This window comes from Triticum aestivum, chromosome 3A, assembly GCF_018294505.1.
Source record: "Triticum aestivum cultivar Chinese Spring chromosome 3A, IWGSC CS RefSeq v2.1, whole genome shotgun sequence".
Classification (NCBI taxonomy): Eukaryota; Viridiplantae; Streptophyta; class Magnoliopsida; order Poales; family Poaceae; genus Triticum; species Triticum aestivum.
In genome coordinates this window covers 676,161,277-676,180,308 of record NC_057800.1, presented here as the reverse complement: position 1 = coordinate 676,180,308, position 19,032 = coordinate 676,161,277, and positions in this window count along the sequence as shown.

Below are 19,032 nucleotides of genomic sequence, written 5' to 3'. Positions count from 1 at the left end.
AACCAAATCAAACCCTAATCTAATCCAATCCCTATCTAATATAATCCAATCTAGGCGACGGCAAGAACCCTAATCTAACCAGTAGCAGAAAATTAATCCAACCAGGAAGGAGAGAGAGAGAGGAAGGATTCATACCTCGGGAGAGAGAGGAAGAAGTCAGCAGCGGTGGGAGAGGAAGGGGTCGGCAGCGGTGGGAGAGGAAGGAGCCGGCGGCGGTGGGGAGGCCGGCGGTGGGAGAGGAAGGAGCCGACAGCGGTGGGCGGTGCCGTCGATGGAGAGGAGGAGCGGGTCGAGTGGTGAGGAGAAGTGGGGAAAAGAGAGGGAGCGGGTCCACTTATCAGCGAGTTCTGTGTTTGCTACGTGACTGGTTTGATATATTGAAAAGGGTGGGCATAGATTACAAAACCAACAGCCTCTTCCTAACCCAGTGGTCGAAACACAGTGAAATAAGTGCCAGGTCGTGGGTTCGAGCCCCCCCGCGCGCATATTTTTTGGCCACGCGCATATTTTTGGTAGCTTGGGTACAATAGCAAAATGGCCCACTTGTCAGCGAGTGGGTTGAGTGGCCCACTTGTCAGTGAGGTGTGTGCTTGATACTTGACTAGTTTGATATATTCAAAAGGGTTGGCATAGAGTGGAATACTAATAGTCTCGTCCTAGCCCAGTGGTAGAAACATAGTGAAACAAGCGCACGGTCGTGGGTTCGAGTCCCCGCTAGCGCATATTTTTTTGCTCACAATGAAATGGGTTCAGTTGAAGCAAAATTCAGTTAAAATAGCATCTTCAGTTCAAAAAAACTACTAAATGATCACAAAAACTTCTGTATGATCTGACCAAAACTTGAACTAAAGATGTTCAAAAAATCTTCTGTATGATCATTTTGCAATCTTTTGCATTACAAGACAACATTTTGACAACATTCTGAGCACAATAGCTCCATGCCATCAGAACACAACTTCATTTTGCCATTAGCTCCATGCCATCAAAGCAACATCACATCACAACCAAATACAGCCATCAGGATCACACCACTACAGTCATCAGGATCTTCAAGCATTTTGCTACCTGGAGATAATTGTAGTACATCAGGATCACCATGCATATGCACAAGAAGGAAAACTACAGAGAGTTAGAAGGATCACCAGGGAGACCAAATTTACCTTCATGTCCATTCGCTACTCATCGTCGTCGATACGAAAACAAGGAACTCTATGCCCACTCCTGTTTTCCTCATCATCACTACAATATTGTAGTATAGTATGATCAGTCCTGTTTTCCTCATCCTCGCTCTCATGCCCATCCGCTACCACCTTTCTTCTTTTCTTGATGCCTTCAAATGTTGCAGCACCAACGATCACACGTTCCCGGTCCCTTCGCACTCTGCTTTGCACCGGAACTTCCATAGAGTCATCATCAGCTTGCAACGGAACTTCCGTAGAGTCATCATCTTGGTATGTTAGTCCACCATCACCGGGGCCCTTTTCCACTTCAGTTTCAGTCACACTCCACAAGTGTCTGTGCTGAAAGTTTTGCACAACTCGCCATTTTCTGTGCAAAAGAGTGTCTGGCAGATAAAACACCATTGTTGCTTGTGTTGTTAGAATAAAGGGATCACTCTTATACCAGCACCTTGCAATGTTGATGCTTTTGAAGTGGCCATCATATTTGACAAAAGAGTCTCTCCTCTTCTTGCTACCAAGCTCAAACCAGTCACAGCGAAATAAGACAACCGAGTGATGGATGCCTCCACTAGAGTTGTACTGCAACTCTACGATGCTTCTCAACTGACCATAGAAGTCAATGATCTCACCATCATGTGACCCCTCAGTGATGATTCCACTATTCTGTGTCTTCCTTTTTTCCTCGCGGTCAACGGTGTGGTACCGGCACCGTCAGCAATGCATGCTGAATACACTCTCACTCGCTTATCCGGTAAGCATGCCAAAGCAAATAGATCATCACTGACCTTCTTCTCCTCATGCAACTTTCCAATCTACACAAATAAACCATTTAGCAAAAAATGGTATTTAACAATTGGTGAATAACACAGAAAACATAAAACATGTGGCTAAAGATCTCACATGATTCTTAAACCACTTAGCAAACCCCTTGGCAACCCTTTTATCAACATGGATATTGCTTTCTTCCTGATTTAACTCTTCCTTGCATTTCCTGCAATGCCAACAAAACATGTGAATTAAAACATTAGGCTGGTGCCAACCCAAGCAAAAAAAAAATATAATGAGTGCACAAGATATAACGTACTCGATATATGGTAGAACCTCGGCGCAATTGCTAAGCACAAACCAAACCATCTTGTCATACTCATCACCAGCCTCCAACTATTGTGAGGCTCCAAGAAAGTTCACACCATGGTTGAAAATAGAGACATCACCACTTTGCGAATTAGACTGCTCTCTATTTCTGCCCGGCCGGTTCCATCTTGTTTCCACATCACCAAAGTATCTAGAGCAAAAAGTCAAGCACTCGTCAACGGCATATGCTTCAGCAATAGAATCTTCAGGTCTTGCCGTGTTTTGCACATAACGCTTACAAGTAAGCAGCCTTCTTTCGATTGGGTACATCCAACGGTATTGCACCGGGGCTCTAAGCATTGCCTCTTTTGGTAAGTGCACCGCCAAATGGACCATCACGGTGAAGAAAGCTGGAGGGAAAATCTTCTCGAGCTTGCAAAGAATAATTGGGATTTATTTTTCAAGTCTTTCCAGGACAGTTAACTTGAGTGTTTTGCAGCACAGTTCTCTAAAGAAATTTCCCAGCTCAGCAACCGCTTCATATATATCCTTGTCCATGATTCCTCGGAGGCCCGCCGGTAAAATCCTTTGGAGGAGGATGTGACAATCATGGGTTTTCAGTACTGAAAGCTTGAATCCATCAGAAGTAACACACTTTGCTAGGTTAGCAGCATAACCATCTGGAAATTTCACCGCTCTTAGGAATTCACAGAATGCAAGCTTTTGTTCTTTACTCCTTGTATACCATGCTTGTGGCATTTCAAATGAATCTTCATCTTCATTATGCTGTAGATGCAAATCTTCTCTTATGCCCATGTCCTCCAAATCAAGTCTAGAACTAACCGTGTCCTTTGTCTTCCCTTCAATGTTCAGAAACGTCCCTAGCAGATTCTCGCATATGTTTTTCTCAATGTGCATTACATCGAGATTATGCCTTAATTTCAGATCAGCCCAGTATGACAGGTCCCACAAACAAGACCTCCGGTCCCAACATTGACCTTCCTCATGCTTTCTTTTCTTCGCCAGCTTTCCTGGTCTTACATCTTTCACCTTTTCAAGTTGCTGCTCCAGCTCTTCTTTAGTGAATTTAGCTGGCTTGTCACGGGTTTCATTCTCACCATTAAAATCTTTGCTTCTTCGCCAGCGATGGTTTCGGGGAAGAAAGCGGCGGTGCCCAATATAGCAGATCTTGCTCCTTATTATCTTTGAGCAAGGGTCTTTGTCACAATGGACACAAGCCTGATAATCCGCTGTGATCCTCCCAGACAGAGTGTGCAGAGCCGGGAAATCATGGATGGACCATATGATTGCAGCACGTAGATTGAACTTTTCTTCCGGACTCAAGGCATCGTATGTAGGTACACCAGTCCAGAGCTGGAGCAGTTCTTCTATGAGGGGCTCCATAAAGACATCAAAATCCTTTCCTGAAGACTCTGGACCCGGGATAAGCAATGACATCATGAAGTTGGACTGATCCATGCATGCCCATGGTGGTAGGTTGTACGGCACCACAAAAACTAGCCACATGCTATAAGACGTGCTCATGTTCCCAAACGGATCTAACCCATCTGTGGCAATGCCAAGTTTTATGTTCCTTGGATCTGCAGCAAAATCTAAATATATACGGTCAAACTCTTTCCATGCCTCTCCATCCGCTGGATGGCTGAGCTCATTGTCCACAGGTTGCCGCTTCAGCTTGTGCCACTGTACCTCACGCGATGATTTCTTCGAGATGAACATCCGCTGCAGCCTTGGTATCAAGGGAAAGTGCCTTAGTACCTTCTCCGATATTGACTTCTTCCCATCAGCATCTTTCCACCTAGATGCATTGCATTTTGGATAGTTGTCATGCTTTGCTAAATCCTTCCGAAACAAGACACAATTATTTGGGCACACATGTATTGACACATAACCTAACCCCAGCCCGCGGATTATGCTCAATGCTTCATCATAAGATCTGGGAACACAACTATCAGGGAATTGCAAGCTCAAAAGACGGAGTATTGCGTTGAATGCGGCATTGCTAATCTGGTAGAAAGACTTGATGTGGAGTAACTTCACGGTGAAGGTAAATCTTGAAAATTTACCCCCTTCATGAGTTGCGCGCTTCGCCTCCTCTAACACCTCAGTAAACAACGACTTCTGTCTATCAACATGATCTTCAGCATCATACAAATCCTTCAATAGGTCAGGAATCCTATCATCTTCATGCCCATCCTCTTCCTCCAAAACAGCATTATCTCGCAAAACCTTTTCCATGAAATCAATGCCAGCATCACCACCACCCATCATATGAGGGGCCTCTGCATCAGCTTCAAAATGTTGAGGTTGTCTGTCTAAAGGTTCTCCATGATATATCCATCTATCATATGTGCTGGACATCCCATTAAGAAGCAGATGATCTTCCACTCTTCCTTGAGCCATTCTTGGACGGTTGAGGTATTCACAACATGGGCAAAGAATGTGAGCATCGTTGGCAAAATTTGCCCGAACAAATGCCATGAAATCATCAACTCCTTTCATATGTTCTTTCGAAAACTTTCTAACTCCTTTTCTAATCCAGCTTCTGTCCATCTACCAAAGACAACAAATTGTTGCAACTTAGCAAATCAATCTAAGTGCATCAACATTAATTAATGAAAATGGATGGAAGTAATAATGGAAGCTAAAATTCCAGAAAATTTTATATGCTAATTGCCTAACCACAACACTGAAACAAACCAAACTATAAATCAAACCAACACTGAAATTGGCATGAATTTATGTTGCAGAGAAGGCTAATTCAAAATAAACCAAACTAGCTAGCTAGCTCCTAACAAATACTATGCTGTTTCTATCAATTACAGTTACAATTAGCCTAACAATCTGTAGACAAACAATTGAAGACCAAGGCCTTGTTTCTGGCCTTGATAAATGAGAGGGGTTAACAGATATTGGCAGGGATTAAATCCCATCTAGCTGAAATCCCCCCCAAATCTTAATCGAACAAGGCCTGAACAATTCTTAACAAACAAGCTGAAGAACTCCCAACAGTACATCAAGAAAATTCATCTATGCAATATCTACCAAACAAGCAAGCTATCTCCTAATTCCTAACAGTGCATCAACAAAATTCATCTATGTTGAAGAACATATGACAAAATTCATCAACAAAATTCATCTATGCTCGGTGACGAGGTGCAAATAGTGAGAGAGGAGAGGGGGGAAGAGGAGAGGGGTGCATACCGGGAGGTGTGCTTGCAGCGGCGGCGAGTCCCCCATGCTCGGCGAGCCTCTCCTTGCGTCGGCGTCGTTCCTACGCCCGCCCCCACCACCGCAGGTGGCCCATGCCCCTGCTGGTCGCTTCGGCAGCCAGCCCGTCTCCACACCCGCCGGTTGCTTTCGCTGTTGCCCCGCTGCTGCTGCCCCCGCCGGGGACAAGGCGAGCGGCGAGGCCGTGGACGAGCTCACCTGCGGTGAGGCCGTGGGCAAGATCACCTGCGGCAAGGCTGTTCCTGCCCCCGCCCCCACCACTGCCGGTCGCCTCCACCCCTGCTGGTCGCTTCGGCCTCCGGCCCCGCCCTCGTCCGCCGGCCACGCCCCTGCCCGTAGCCCGCCACCACCTGGTCGAAAGACCTAGAATTTTTTGGCTAAGTGTTGGCTCTGCCCGCAGCCCGCCGCCACCTGGTCGGAATAGGTCCCACTTGTCAATGACTTAGATTTGGCGCTATAATGTAATATACAGAGCCATTCCGCTAGATGGACAATAATCCCTCTCTAGCCCAGTGGTAGCGAACAAGTTAAACAGCGCGAGGTCATGGGTTCGAGTCCCGCCTCGCGCATCTTTTTTACTAACAAATTTAGGGCCTGTCAAGTGGGTCCCTCCTGTAAACGAGCTCTTGTTGAATATACACATGTAAGCAAAAATGACAACTAAGCACTCCACATAGGCGAGACTGCTGAGGTGGTCGCCTAATCATACAACTGCATTAAAACTCAAGTGTAACGACCATTCATATTGGTCGTAATTTGTTAGAATTGAGGCGTGAACCAGGGCTGTCTGCTTTATGACCATTTCCTCTAATGAAATTACGACCTTTCTGACCAGAATGGTCATTATGGGTTAGGGTTTGGAGCCCCCTGAACATCTTTTGACCAATTGGTCTAAAATGGTCATAAATTTATGACCAATTCTTCCAGGGTCACTGACAGAAGGTCATAAGTTGACATATTTCTTGTAGTGTTCACGCAGATGCACCTGTAAATGACATGGAGGATGATTCACAATCTAGCCAAATCCCACCTGAAACCCCTATAAAGGTGCTCCAGCCGATGGGTGCAGAATTGGAGATTGCTCCAGAGAAGATATCTGTGGAAATGCTTATGGAAATCCGATGATGCATCCTTCCTCATCAGCTCCTAATGTTTAAATCATATGCTTGGGATTGGGTGTGGAAAGCCCTCAAATTTGCTTGTTATCTTAGGCATTTTAATTTGTTTTCAAGAATTGTAAGCTATGAACTGCACTTGCTTTTGTGGGACCTATGGTGTAGCACACTATGTGGCTACATAGACCTTTCTTCTGCTTATATGTTTATGTATGAATAGTAATTGTATTAGCAGTAGAAACTGGCGTGTTCTTTGCTGGAACGTGCGTGGTCTTAACTCTAAGGATCATCAGCGTGCTGTGAGACAGAAAATTGAGGAAAGCCAATGCTCTGTGGTTTGCCTCCAGGAAACTAAAATGGAACACATTGATAATCATGTTATTGGATCATTCGCTCCAAAAAGATTTGATACTTTGTCATTTTGCCCCTCAGTGGGTGCATCTGGTGGTATTGTGGTGCAATTGAACTTTGCAATGTTTTCTGGCACATTGGTTGTAACCAAAAAGTTTGCTATTGTTATTAAATTCACATCTGCACATAATGGGGAATCTTGGACTCTTGTGATTGTTTATGGTCCATGTTCTGGTAGAGACAAGGATGACTTTGTTGACTGGGTGTATGATCTCATAATCCCAGAGGAAGAAAACTGGCTTCTGTTAGGTGATTTCAACTTTTTCAGATATACCACAACCAGAAATATGCCTGGGGGGGGGATCCCAACGATATGTTCATTTTAATGACATTATTGGTCACTTAGGGCTGATTGAGCTTCCAATTAAGGGGAGAAAATTTAACTGGTCCAATATGCAAGACACCCCTCTCCTTGAACAACTGGACTAGTTCTTTACCAATGCAAGTTGGACCTGCTTATACCCTACAACACAAGTTCTTCCTTTGGCAAAAACTGCATCTGATCATGTACCATGTGTAGTGATCATAAGCACAAACATACCCAAATGTAATTTATTTCGTTTTGAGAATTACTGGGTGCAACTGGATGGTTTTATGGAGTGTGTGCAGAAGTCTTGGAATAAACGTTGTTGCAAGGCACACAGCATTGCTATTATTGCACATAAGCTCAAGACCCTAAGGCAAGATCTCAAGAAATGGCAGATGGGCCTCTCCAAAATGAAAAGTTTAATTCAGAAGTGCACTAGGGTCATTTTGTTATTAGATGAGCTTGAGGAGTTGAGACGTTTATTTAGACCTGAGTTTAACTCAAAAAAGTTTGTTAAGTTGCATGTGGAGAAATTGCTACATCTTTAGTATGTGTATTGGAGGAAAAGATGCACCATCTGGTCTATAAAATTATGGGAGGAAAACACTAAATTCTTCCATGCTATGGCTACAGAGAGATTAGGAGGAATTCAGTGGCCTCTCTCAGATTAGAGGATGGAACTGTCACCAGTGACCATCTTTTGATTGCAGGGGCTTTTTGGTCTGCTTTTAAGAACAGAATGGGAACTGCAAGAGGAATTAATATGTCATTGGATTTTGCAGCTTTGATTAAACTAGTTGAGAGACTTGATACTTTGCTCAGGCCATTTGAGAAGGAGAAAATGGACTTAACTGTGAAGAGGATGCCTATTGATAGAGCACCTGGCCCTGATGGTTTTAATGGTCTTTTCTTCAAGAAGTGCTGGCCAATCATCTGTCAGGATTTCTATGAGTTAGCCAAGGCTTTTCATGATGGGACATCAAAGTTGGAAAACATTAATGAATCCTACATAACACTCATACCAAAAGTGGCTGCCCCTGAGACTGTTATTGATTTTAGACCTATATCTCTGACTAGTATGGGACGGAAATTCATTTCTAAGATGGGTGCTGATAGATTTCATTTGGAGATTATGAGATGCATTCACAAAAATCAGTATGGCTTTATCAAATCTAGGACCATCCAAGATTGTGTAGCCTAGACTTTGGAATATCTGCATCAATGTCACCAGTCTAAAAGGAAAATTATTATCATCAAATTGGATTTTGAAAAGGCCTTTGATTCAATTGAGAATGAGGCTATTTTTCAAATCCTAAGACTAAACGGCTTCCCTGAGAAATGGATACTTTGGGTCAAACAATTCCTATCCACTGGTACTTCTTTAGTCCTCCTGAATGGAGTACCTGGGAAACACTTTGCTTGCAAAAAGGGGGTCAGACAGGGTGATCCTCTTTCCCCTTCACTGTTTGTTCTGGCTGCTGACATTCTGCAATCTACTGTAAATGATTTGTTGCACAAAGGAAGTTTAAAGCTGCCAATACCCAACCATGACCCCGATTATCCTATTGTGCAATATGCTGATGATACCTTGATCATTTTACCTGCTGAGGAGGATCAATTGTTGGCTCTTAAAGGCATGTTGCTCAAGTTTTCTCAGTCCACTGGGCTGCATATAAACTATCACAAGTCCTCCATGCTTCCCATCAATGTGGATGAACTGGAATTAGCCAGGCTGGCTGCCTCTTTTGGTTGTAAGGTTGGAACTCTACCCCTCACATATCTTGGTCTTCCTGTGGGGGTGATGAGACTCAAAATCATGGATCTAATGCCTGTGGTTGATAGTATGGAGAACAAAATGTCTGCTAGTTCCATCTTTCTTGCTCAAGGTGGAAGATCGCAATACTTAAACTCTGCTCTATCTGCTCTACCTATCTTCTTCCGCTGCAGTTTGGAAATTCCCCCTGGGATTTTAAAGCAGTTACAGAGAATTCAAAGGCAGTGTTTATGGAGAAGAAATGGCAATGACAAGGCTCCAGCCCTTGCAGCCTGGGATCTGGTGTGCAAGCCTAAAAATAAGGGGGGCTGGGCATTATGAATTTAGGTATTAAAAATGATGCATTTCTTATGAAGCATTTAAATAAATTTTTCAATAAGCATGATGTGCCCTAGGTGAATCTCATATGGAATATTTATTACCATGAAAGAGTTCCACAAGCTACTACAGAATGTGGTTCTTTCTGGTGGAGAGATGTTTGCAAACTAATTGACAAATTCAGAGAGTTCACATATATTTAGGTCAATCAAGGAGATACTGTACTGTTCTGGGATGATAATTGGCAATTGGACAATTCAGTGGTACCACTAAAGCAAAGATTTGCAAGACTATTTTCCTTTTCTAATGATACTTGGGCTACAGTCAAGGACTTTAAAGATTGCCAACAGTGGGAGACTCTTTTTCATCTTCCATTGTCTCAGCAGGCACACCAGGAACTTCTCCAGGTTCACCAGATGGTGCAGTCCATGCAGTGTCATGATGCTGAGTTAGACTGCTGGGTGCTCAAACAAAATGGCAAGACATATTTAGCCAAAAGCTACTACCAATATGTCCACAAAAATATCATCCCTAACTCCTTGTTGAAATGGATTTGGGCTTCTTCCTGCACAATGAAAATCAAGGTTTTCTCTTGGATGATGATCATGGGCAGGCTCAACACTCAGGATATGTTACTGCATAGGCATTGGAATGTCTCTGACTCCCCTGCTTGTGTCCTCTGTCTAGGAAATAATCGAGAGGATAGAGACCATCTCTTTTTTAATTGCAGATTCAGCCACATAATATGGAATTTTTTGCAAATATATTGGACTCCAAGGGAGGATCTGGCTCAGAATGTGATTGAGGCTAGGAGAGATTTTGCTAAGCCTTTCTTTACAGAGGTGGTATTCATAGCTTGCTAGAATATTTGGACAGTCAGAAATGGAAAGGTCTTCAGAAATGAAAGACCATCTTTCTACAGATGGAGATCTAATTTCATCTATGATATCACTCTGATGACACACATGATCAAACCAAAATTTAGAGATGAGCTATTTAGATGGATTGCTTTCTTACCTCCTTGAGATGTTTTATTTTAGTTACCCCTAGTGCTTTTTGTAAGGTAGGTACAGTATATCTTTTTGTCTTTAGTCCCTCTGGGACTTTGTACATTTGTATATATGTTTTCTTTCCTTCAATTAAGTAAGGCTGTGGAACCAAGTTATGTAGTGGTTTCTCAAAAAAAGTATATAGCTACTTGAAAATTAAAAAAGAGATCAACATGCTGAAGCATAGCACATCCTCTAAAATGGGAGATGTATATATGGAAATAAGACTTTATACTGAAAGATGACCAACATCAGATCAATTATCTAAATTGTGATCAAACATTGTAGAGATATATGATATATGATATGATAACAACACTAAGATTGTGAATGTTGTGATGAACTTCAATGTGATTATGCAGTACCTACTGAAAAGCACCTTTGAGACATGGAAGTAACTACCACACACACACACACACACACACATATATATGTATATATATATATATATATGTTGCAAATCTCTGAGCAGATCCAAATCAATCAAAGATATCTGAAAACCACTTTTGTATCTGTAGGCATATTTGTAATCGACATATTTATTGTATCTTGATTCTTCACTTTTGATTCTCTTGAATCCATCAGAATGGTCTTCTTGGTGCGGACTTCGTCCTTCATCAACTAAAAAGACGAATCAGCTTGTACACAAAATCTTACATCACTAACAAATTTCCAAGATCAATATATACTCCCCGTTGTGAAAAGTTAGAACATGTTCAAATTCAGAAGAGTTAGAACATGCTAATCAATTTTTTCTCTTGCTCTGGTTTTGCTATTATTACGACTTGCCGTGCTTAGTTTAATTTTCCCTTCGTTCTTTGACTATAACTGATCAATTAACACCAGTCCTTTGTATGATCTACTACTTCGTACTTGTTAGTCTTGTTTCTCTGCATCGTTTGCTGCAAAAATTAAAACTTTTAGGTGTAGGTTCACAAGAATATTAGGAAAATATTCAATATTTTTTACAAAAATTGATATTGTACGTTGGATTGCTACCTCAAGGTGCTCCAGAGATCTAAAAAATAAAAATGTCCAAGGATCTTTTACCCATGAGCACACACAAATGGGCACACAATCAAAACTTATGACCTTTTATAGTCTGCTGGATAATGTACATGCTAAGATGCTGGAATTCTAACCTTCAAAGAACTCCTAGTCAGTCTGTATGCACAAATAGAGGCGCACTTTAGCTACCTCTCCCAATCATGAATCTGTTGGTAAACTAATTATAGGCTGCATAATCTACTGGATACACAGAAATATGATGCACTTGTTCTTGGAGTAACCTGCAACCAAAACAGCCATTCATGCCCATCTTCTCTAAAGTTTGAGGCAGCGGTTGCTCTACTACAAGTACCGCGACAGTAGCATGATTGAGATTCTGTATTGTTTTTGCCTAAAACCAAAAAGGAATAAGAAAAATAATATTTGGTCAAGGTTGTTGCAATTCCTCTAACAAATTTCTATGAAGTCCTGCTAGCTGGTATAAAATGCAAACTTACTATATTATCACTGCCAACCTCTAATAAAAATTCTTGACCTTGATTCCCTTGAAAAGAATACTTTTCCACATGAAGTTATTCATCAAAAAAGGGAGAACTTACATGTTTCTAAAGTTAAAAGGACACAATACTAAATAGCTAATACTCATGCACACCTTCAGCTAAATAACTACAGAGACGCAAAGTGGAACCATGTAGCACTGGTCTTACAAACAACTCAATTATAAACACACCTAGGTATGGAACTCTTGCTCAATTAATCTGGCAACTTTAGCTTCCTCCTCTGCTGTCATCTTCAATATTTTAATCCCTCTCTAGCAGTTGTGTTAAGTCCATTTTCAGACCCTCAACCTGAAGAATGCATCAAACATAGATATGTCCTTCCTTGTTGACTCTATGCTTCTTAGGAGAAGAAGTATACTTGAATCATCATAATAGACATGAGAATATTACACTTTCGTACATTAGACAACTAATGGCTTGACTGAATTAATCAAGCACATGTTATGTTTGGTTTTTTCACAGCAAGCCATACACAAAGAGGAAGCACAGGATCATAGTAGGCATGCTTGAACACTTAATAATTTAGCAAGAACATGATTTATTAACCGTAAATAATTTTCTCTAGCCATGTAATCTATAGTATGTCTTGAACTACAATGCAAAAAGCCTCTCCACATACCCCGAAACAAAGCATCATCAATAAAAATTAGTAAAATCCTATCCATCCAGATTTATCTGTTGACAATATCTAGCGCTTAGTTGTTAAATAGGTAAAAAACAGCTTGGCTAAGCCCCCACTGGTGCTGGTCTACATACCAAGAAGATGGTGGTGCACTTGAGGCCACCGTCCATGTCGGTGTTCAAAGTCAGACATTGGTTCACGCATTGTAGCCACATCAAGGATAAGTAGGCTGGCCACAAGTCCGTGGCAGTCACTGGTACACGTCGGTCCTAAACAAACGGTTTTAACCCCTTTCCGCGATGGCATTTGGAACCGCCACCAAGTGAGTGTGTGCGATAGGGTGTCCATCCCACATGACCCAGAAATCGTCGGGGATAGGCCCTCCTAGGATCCAGTCTGGGGCCGTGTGTGATCGGGCGAGGCATCGAAACCCAATCATTTCTGTAGGTATGTACATCCCACACGGTAATCCGAGAAAATCATTTCCGTAGGTATGTACAATCCACACGGTGAATCCTAGAAAAACATTTCCGTTTGTATGTATATCACACACAGTCAATCCAAGGAATACATTTCTGTTCTTATGTACATCCCACACAGTCAATCCAGGGAAAACATTTCCGTTCAGATGTACATCCCACATAGTTTTATGTATATGCTCATGTGTGAAAGGTGTAACTATCACACATGCTCTGCCTTGGTTAACTGTTTGCTTTCATTAACTACATCACACATGATTTGATGTAGAAAATTGTGTGGCATTGGGCTATACATCACAAACACCTTTTACTGCCAGAACTGTTTGCAAAGTTCCATGACTATCTGTTCTCTTTTTAGTTTTGCCTATAATTTATTATTCGAATTGGAAATTTTGAAATATGAAACGTGCAATTCGAATTCTTAGCACAACGGTTCAACAACGAATCCATAAATAAAATTGCCAGTACAATATGTTCAGTAATTACATCATTAGGCCGCAATTAACTATGATGAACCAGAGTATTTAAAGGCGGACAAGTGTAAATCATTTTGACTGCCGACGGTGTTGAAGAAGCGGAATACCCATAATGTGCCTTCCTGCATATGCCATTGGCACGAACCACTTTTATCCAACCACTTGTGACGATCGCCCGCCCATCCTTCACCACCTTCAGGAAGACTTCTAGAGCATTATCATGGTAGCATGAATTATATAGTTTAACCTTAGTTGCCTCCACTCCGGTCATGTAGTTTGCAAGATAATGATCAGTAAATAGCTTCAGAAACCACTGAAAAGAGAAGAATATTAGATATTGAGGTCTAGAAGAGTAACTTGTTGTGGGTAGGGGGAAAAGGCAACACATTACTTACCATCCTAAAGTTCACTGTTGTCTTCGACAAAGTGTAAATAAAGAGCTTAATTCCAATCACCCCTTTCTTTCGCCTAACAATCTTTCTTAGTTTCCTCACTTGACGCGTGTTCATGAATATCTCATTACCCAATACGCAAAAGGGATCGAAGCATGGATCAGTACCGCTCATACATGTACCTACAAGCAACCAGTAAATGTTAGAAGCTAAACTGAGATTGCACAAATGATGTAAAATACAACTACCTATGTTCCTAAGTACAAGTATTTTTTTTGAGATTTCAATATGAACTACATACATATGTATATAGAATTATAGATATAGTTTAGATTAGAATCTAGATTCACTCATTTTGCTCCTTATGTAGTCTATATTGGAATCTCTAAAAATACTTATATTTAGGAATAGATGGTGTATAAGACATGGGATGCAGCTAACCTCGATGGCAAACAATAACATCGCCCATTATAGCCTTGTGTAAGTACATGGAAAGCCAATGGTAACTACAACATGGTTAACATCCACCAAAAATAGCAAATGGTAATAAAACAACATCATCTGTAGTGATATCTTCATTTTGAAAGAGTAGCACGGTAGCAAAGGGACGGATTAAAAAATGGATACAACTGTTAATTACAACAGGCTTAACAACATCCTAATTCATGTTTTGTAAGTTTGTAGCCATTGAAATACAACTCTTTAAAAATGGATACAACTGTTAATTGCAACAGGCTTAATGGCCATTGAAACCGGTACTGATAAAAATGCAATTGGTAGAGTTAAACATCACAGGGCAGGTGCGGCCAGAGCAGATAATGGCGCAATTGTCTTTAAAAAGGTAGGGAAAATAGCTCAAACATGTTAGGCATGTTTACTACAACATGCTTAATACATCGATAGTACAAAACATAACCATTAATTGCAACTGGTATTGTTAAGATTGAACTGGTGGGTACATACTTGGTAAGTCCTGAGAGGTAGTTGCTGGGGCACTTCATCTTGGCCAGAGCCCGCCCAAAGTCAGCAGCGGCGGAGGCGATCTGTTCCTCTGGGTCGAAGCGTGGATCAGTGCCACTGACATGTGTACCTACAGGCAACCACTAAATGGTAGAAGTTAAACTGCAATTGCACAAATGATGTGAAATACTGTAAGACATGGGATGCAGCTAACCTCGACGGCAAACAACAGCATCAGCCGTTATGACCCTGCGTAAGTACATAGAGAAGCATGTTAAGTACAATAGGGTTAGCATCCACTAAAAATAGCAAATGGGCAGCATCTCTAGTGATATCCCGAGTCATGTATTGTAAGTTTGTTGCTGGTATTGGTGAAATTGAGCTGGACACGGTAATATTTGAACATCACACAGTGTGCAGTACTGAAATAAACAAGGCATGAACATGCTTAATACATCAACCGTACAAATCATAGCCATTGCAAGTGGTATTGGTAAGATTTAGCTGGTCAGATCTTACCTGTTAAGTCCTGGGGGGTAGACGCTGGGGGACTTGATCTGGGCCAGAGCCTGCACCATGTCTGCAGCGGCGGCGGAGGCGAGGTGTTCCGCCGGGTCAACACGCACATCAGCCATCGTGCCATAGACCGCCATCAGCTCTTGGCGAGGGGGGGGATTTGGAGGCATGAGGATGTTTTGCAGGAGGCATTTAGGCAATCAGGCCGTGGACGTGATAGAGATCGGTGGGTTACCTGACTGTATCTGAGCAGAACGTAGATGTGGTTGAAGCTATGGTTGCGGCGGCGGCGGTTTGAGATGCCGGTAGGGGGAGGCGCGAGGGAGGGGGGATACTGAGGGGAAGGGGATGTGGTTGGAGGAATAAATTCTGAAATCGCGCGCCTAATGAAAATTTCGGTGCGAAACTTGAAAATTGTGCGGGGGAAACACACAATGCAGACAAAGCGCATAAAATACTCGTGTGTAAGAAAAAAGGAAGTTGGCAGATCCCGTCTCCAAAAAAATGTACACGTGTACTTGAATTTTTTCGGTCAATGGTATGCCTGGTTTATTAGGAAATATCGCACAGGTAACTGACTTATGGGTCATTAACGCAAAAAACGCAGACGGGTACAGCATAGAAACCGTGTGTTTTGTGATCTTCTAATGATTAATGCAAAAAATGCACACAGGCACACATGCTAATCAACGCTCAAAGACCTCAGAGGATGCTCTTACCGACATTGTACGTTAATACTTCAAACTTAAAGTACTACTGGTAATTTGCTCTAGTACTACAAACTTAAACTACTTCTCACATGTTGCCATAAGGGCATGCTGGCCAGACGCCGGCGTTCTCCTTCCCAGCCTTGTAGGCGGCAGCCCACCGTGCTTCGATCTCTGCCAAGCTCTCCTCACCATGGCATGCGGCCTCTTTTTTCTTGCGGCGGCGGGACTCTCTTTTTTTGACTGCCTTTTGCCTTTTTCGCTCCTTCTGTGCAACTTTGGCCGCCTCTAGATCCACCACCCATTCGGCCATGGCAGCCTCAAAGTCTACCAATGTAACTGTCTAGCCGTTGGCGGCGATGAACTCGGCACGGCGAGATGCCATCGCTTCCTTACCACATGTGCGGTCACGGGAAGCGAGGAACGCGGCATGGCAGGATGCCATCGCTTCCTTACCAGTTACTATGCGCCGCAGTGTCATAGACGATGCCTGAAGAGAGCTCTGGGATGGAGGGGCCGGGCAACCATACAGTGCGGTGGCATTCAAGAGATCAACGACAAACGACAACATAAATTTGGCTTCCCTTGCAATTTTGCTCGTTCATTATCGTACACGGTACATCTCCGTCGCTTCCAGAAACAATGTGCGCAGTGTGTTGCGTTATGATTGGCCGGAACCCCAGCCACGCGGGTTGCGCGTGTGCACCGTTGGATGCGCCAAGATCGAACGACAATCCATGTCCCTCACATCACACCCGTGCACCTGTAGCTAGATTGGATTTATATGCGCTAAATGCCTAGAAAATGCACATAATCCCCTAAATATGGTAAATGAGCCCGGAAAAATGCCAAATTTGAACACTGTGATCTGCAGGGTGTATGTTCATCATAGAAAAAAACTCCAGGGAAAATAACAAAGAAAATTTGGATTCCCCTTCAATCTTGGGGATTTCCCTCTCGAAAGCATGGAACTTCCTCGGTGATGGTTCGATTTCTGAAGGGTGTGCATGATGACATAGTCCAAACCTTCTCAAATATTTACCAGGGCATGGTGAGGTCATACCATGACACCATGCCAGGCATCATGTTTTTAAGCATTTATTTCATTTTTTCTATAGTTGAAAACCCAACAAACAAACATTTGTGGTTGACTATTGCCACACATTTCATCGAAATATCTGTCCATTCCTTGTAAAAGGCATGATAATTTACTAAATGACACAAGAATGGTTTTCTAGGCCGTTCTTATGGACCCTTTCATGCATCGATTGTTTGAACTTGAATTATGCGCATTAATGCCTAGGAAATGCACATAATCCCCTAAATATGGCAAATGAACCCGGAAAAGTGCCAAATTTGAACACAATGATTTGCAGGTTGTATGTTCATTGTAGAAAAAAACTCGTGGACAAAGGACAAAGGAAATTTGGACCCCCCTTCAATCTTGGTGATTTCCCCCTCGAAACCATGAAACTTCCTCGGTGATGCTTCGATTTATGAAAGGTGCGCATCATGACATAACAAAAACATTCTCCAATTTTTACCAGGGCATGGTGAGGCCATACCATGGCACCACGCCAGGCGTCATGTTTTCCAACCATGTGTTTCATTTTTTTTGTATAGTTGTTAACCGAGTAAACAACGTGTTTATGGTTGACTATTGCCACACATTTCCTTGAAATATCTTCCCATTCCTTGTAAAAGGCATGGGAATGCACTAAATAACATGCGCATGGTTTTCCAGAACGTTCTTGTCCACCTTTTCATGCACCGATTGTTCAAATTTGAATTATGTCCATTAATGCCTAGAAAATTCACATAATCCCCTAAATATGGTAAATGTGCCCAGGAAAATGTCAAATTTGAATACGTTTCATTTGAGGTGGTATGTTGATCGTTGGAAAAAAACTTAATGGCAAACTAGGACGGAAATTTGGATTCCCCTTCAATCTTGAGGATTTTCCCTCTCGAAAGCATGGAACTTCCTCGGTGATGGTTCGATCTATGAAGGGAGTGCATGATGACATAAGACAGACCTTCTCAAATTTTTACCAGGGCATGGTGAGGTCATACCTTGGCACCATGCCAGGCATCATGTTCTTTCAGCAATTATTTGATTTTTCTATATAGTTGAAAACCCAACAAATAAACATTTGTGGTTGACTATTGCCACACATTTCATCAAAATATCTATCCATTATTCTTTGTAAAAGGCATGGGAATTTACTAAATGGCACGAGCATGGTTTTCCGGGCTATTCTTTTGGACCGTTTCATGCACCGATTGTTTGAACTTGAATTATGTGCATTAATGCCTAGGAAAGGCACATAATCCCCTGAATATGGCAAACGAACCCAGAAAAGTGCCAAATTTGAACATGATGATTTGCAGGTTATATGTTCATCATAGAAAAAAACTCGTGGACTAAGGACAAAGGAAATTTGGACCCCCTTCAATCTTGGTGATTTCCCCCTCGAAACCATGAAACATCCTCGGTGATGGTTCATTTTATGAATGGCGTGCATGCCAACATTTTTACCAGGGCACGGTGAGGTCATACCATGGCACCACACCAGGTGTCATGTTTTTCCAAGCATATATTTCATTTTTGTATAGTTGTTAACCCAATAAACGATGCGTTTATGGTTGACTATTGCCACACATTTCCTTGTACTATCTGCTAATTCCTTGTAAAAGGCATGAGAATGTACTAAATAGCACGAGCATGGTTTTCCAGACTGTTCTTTTGCACCTTTTCATGCACCTATTGTTCGAATTTGAATTATGTGCATAATTAATGCCTAGAAAATGCACATAATCCCCTAAATATG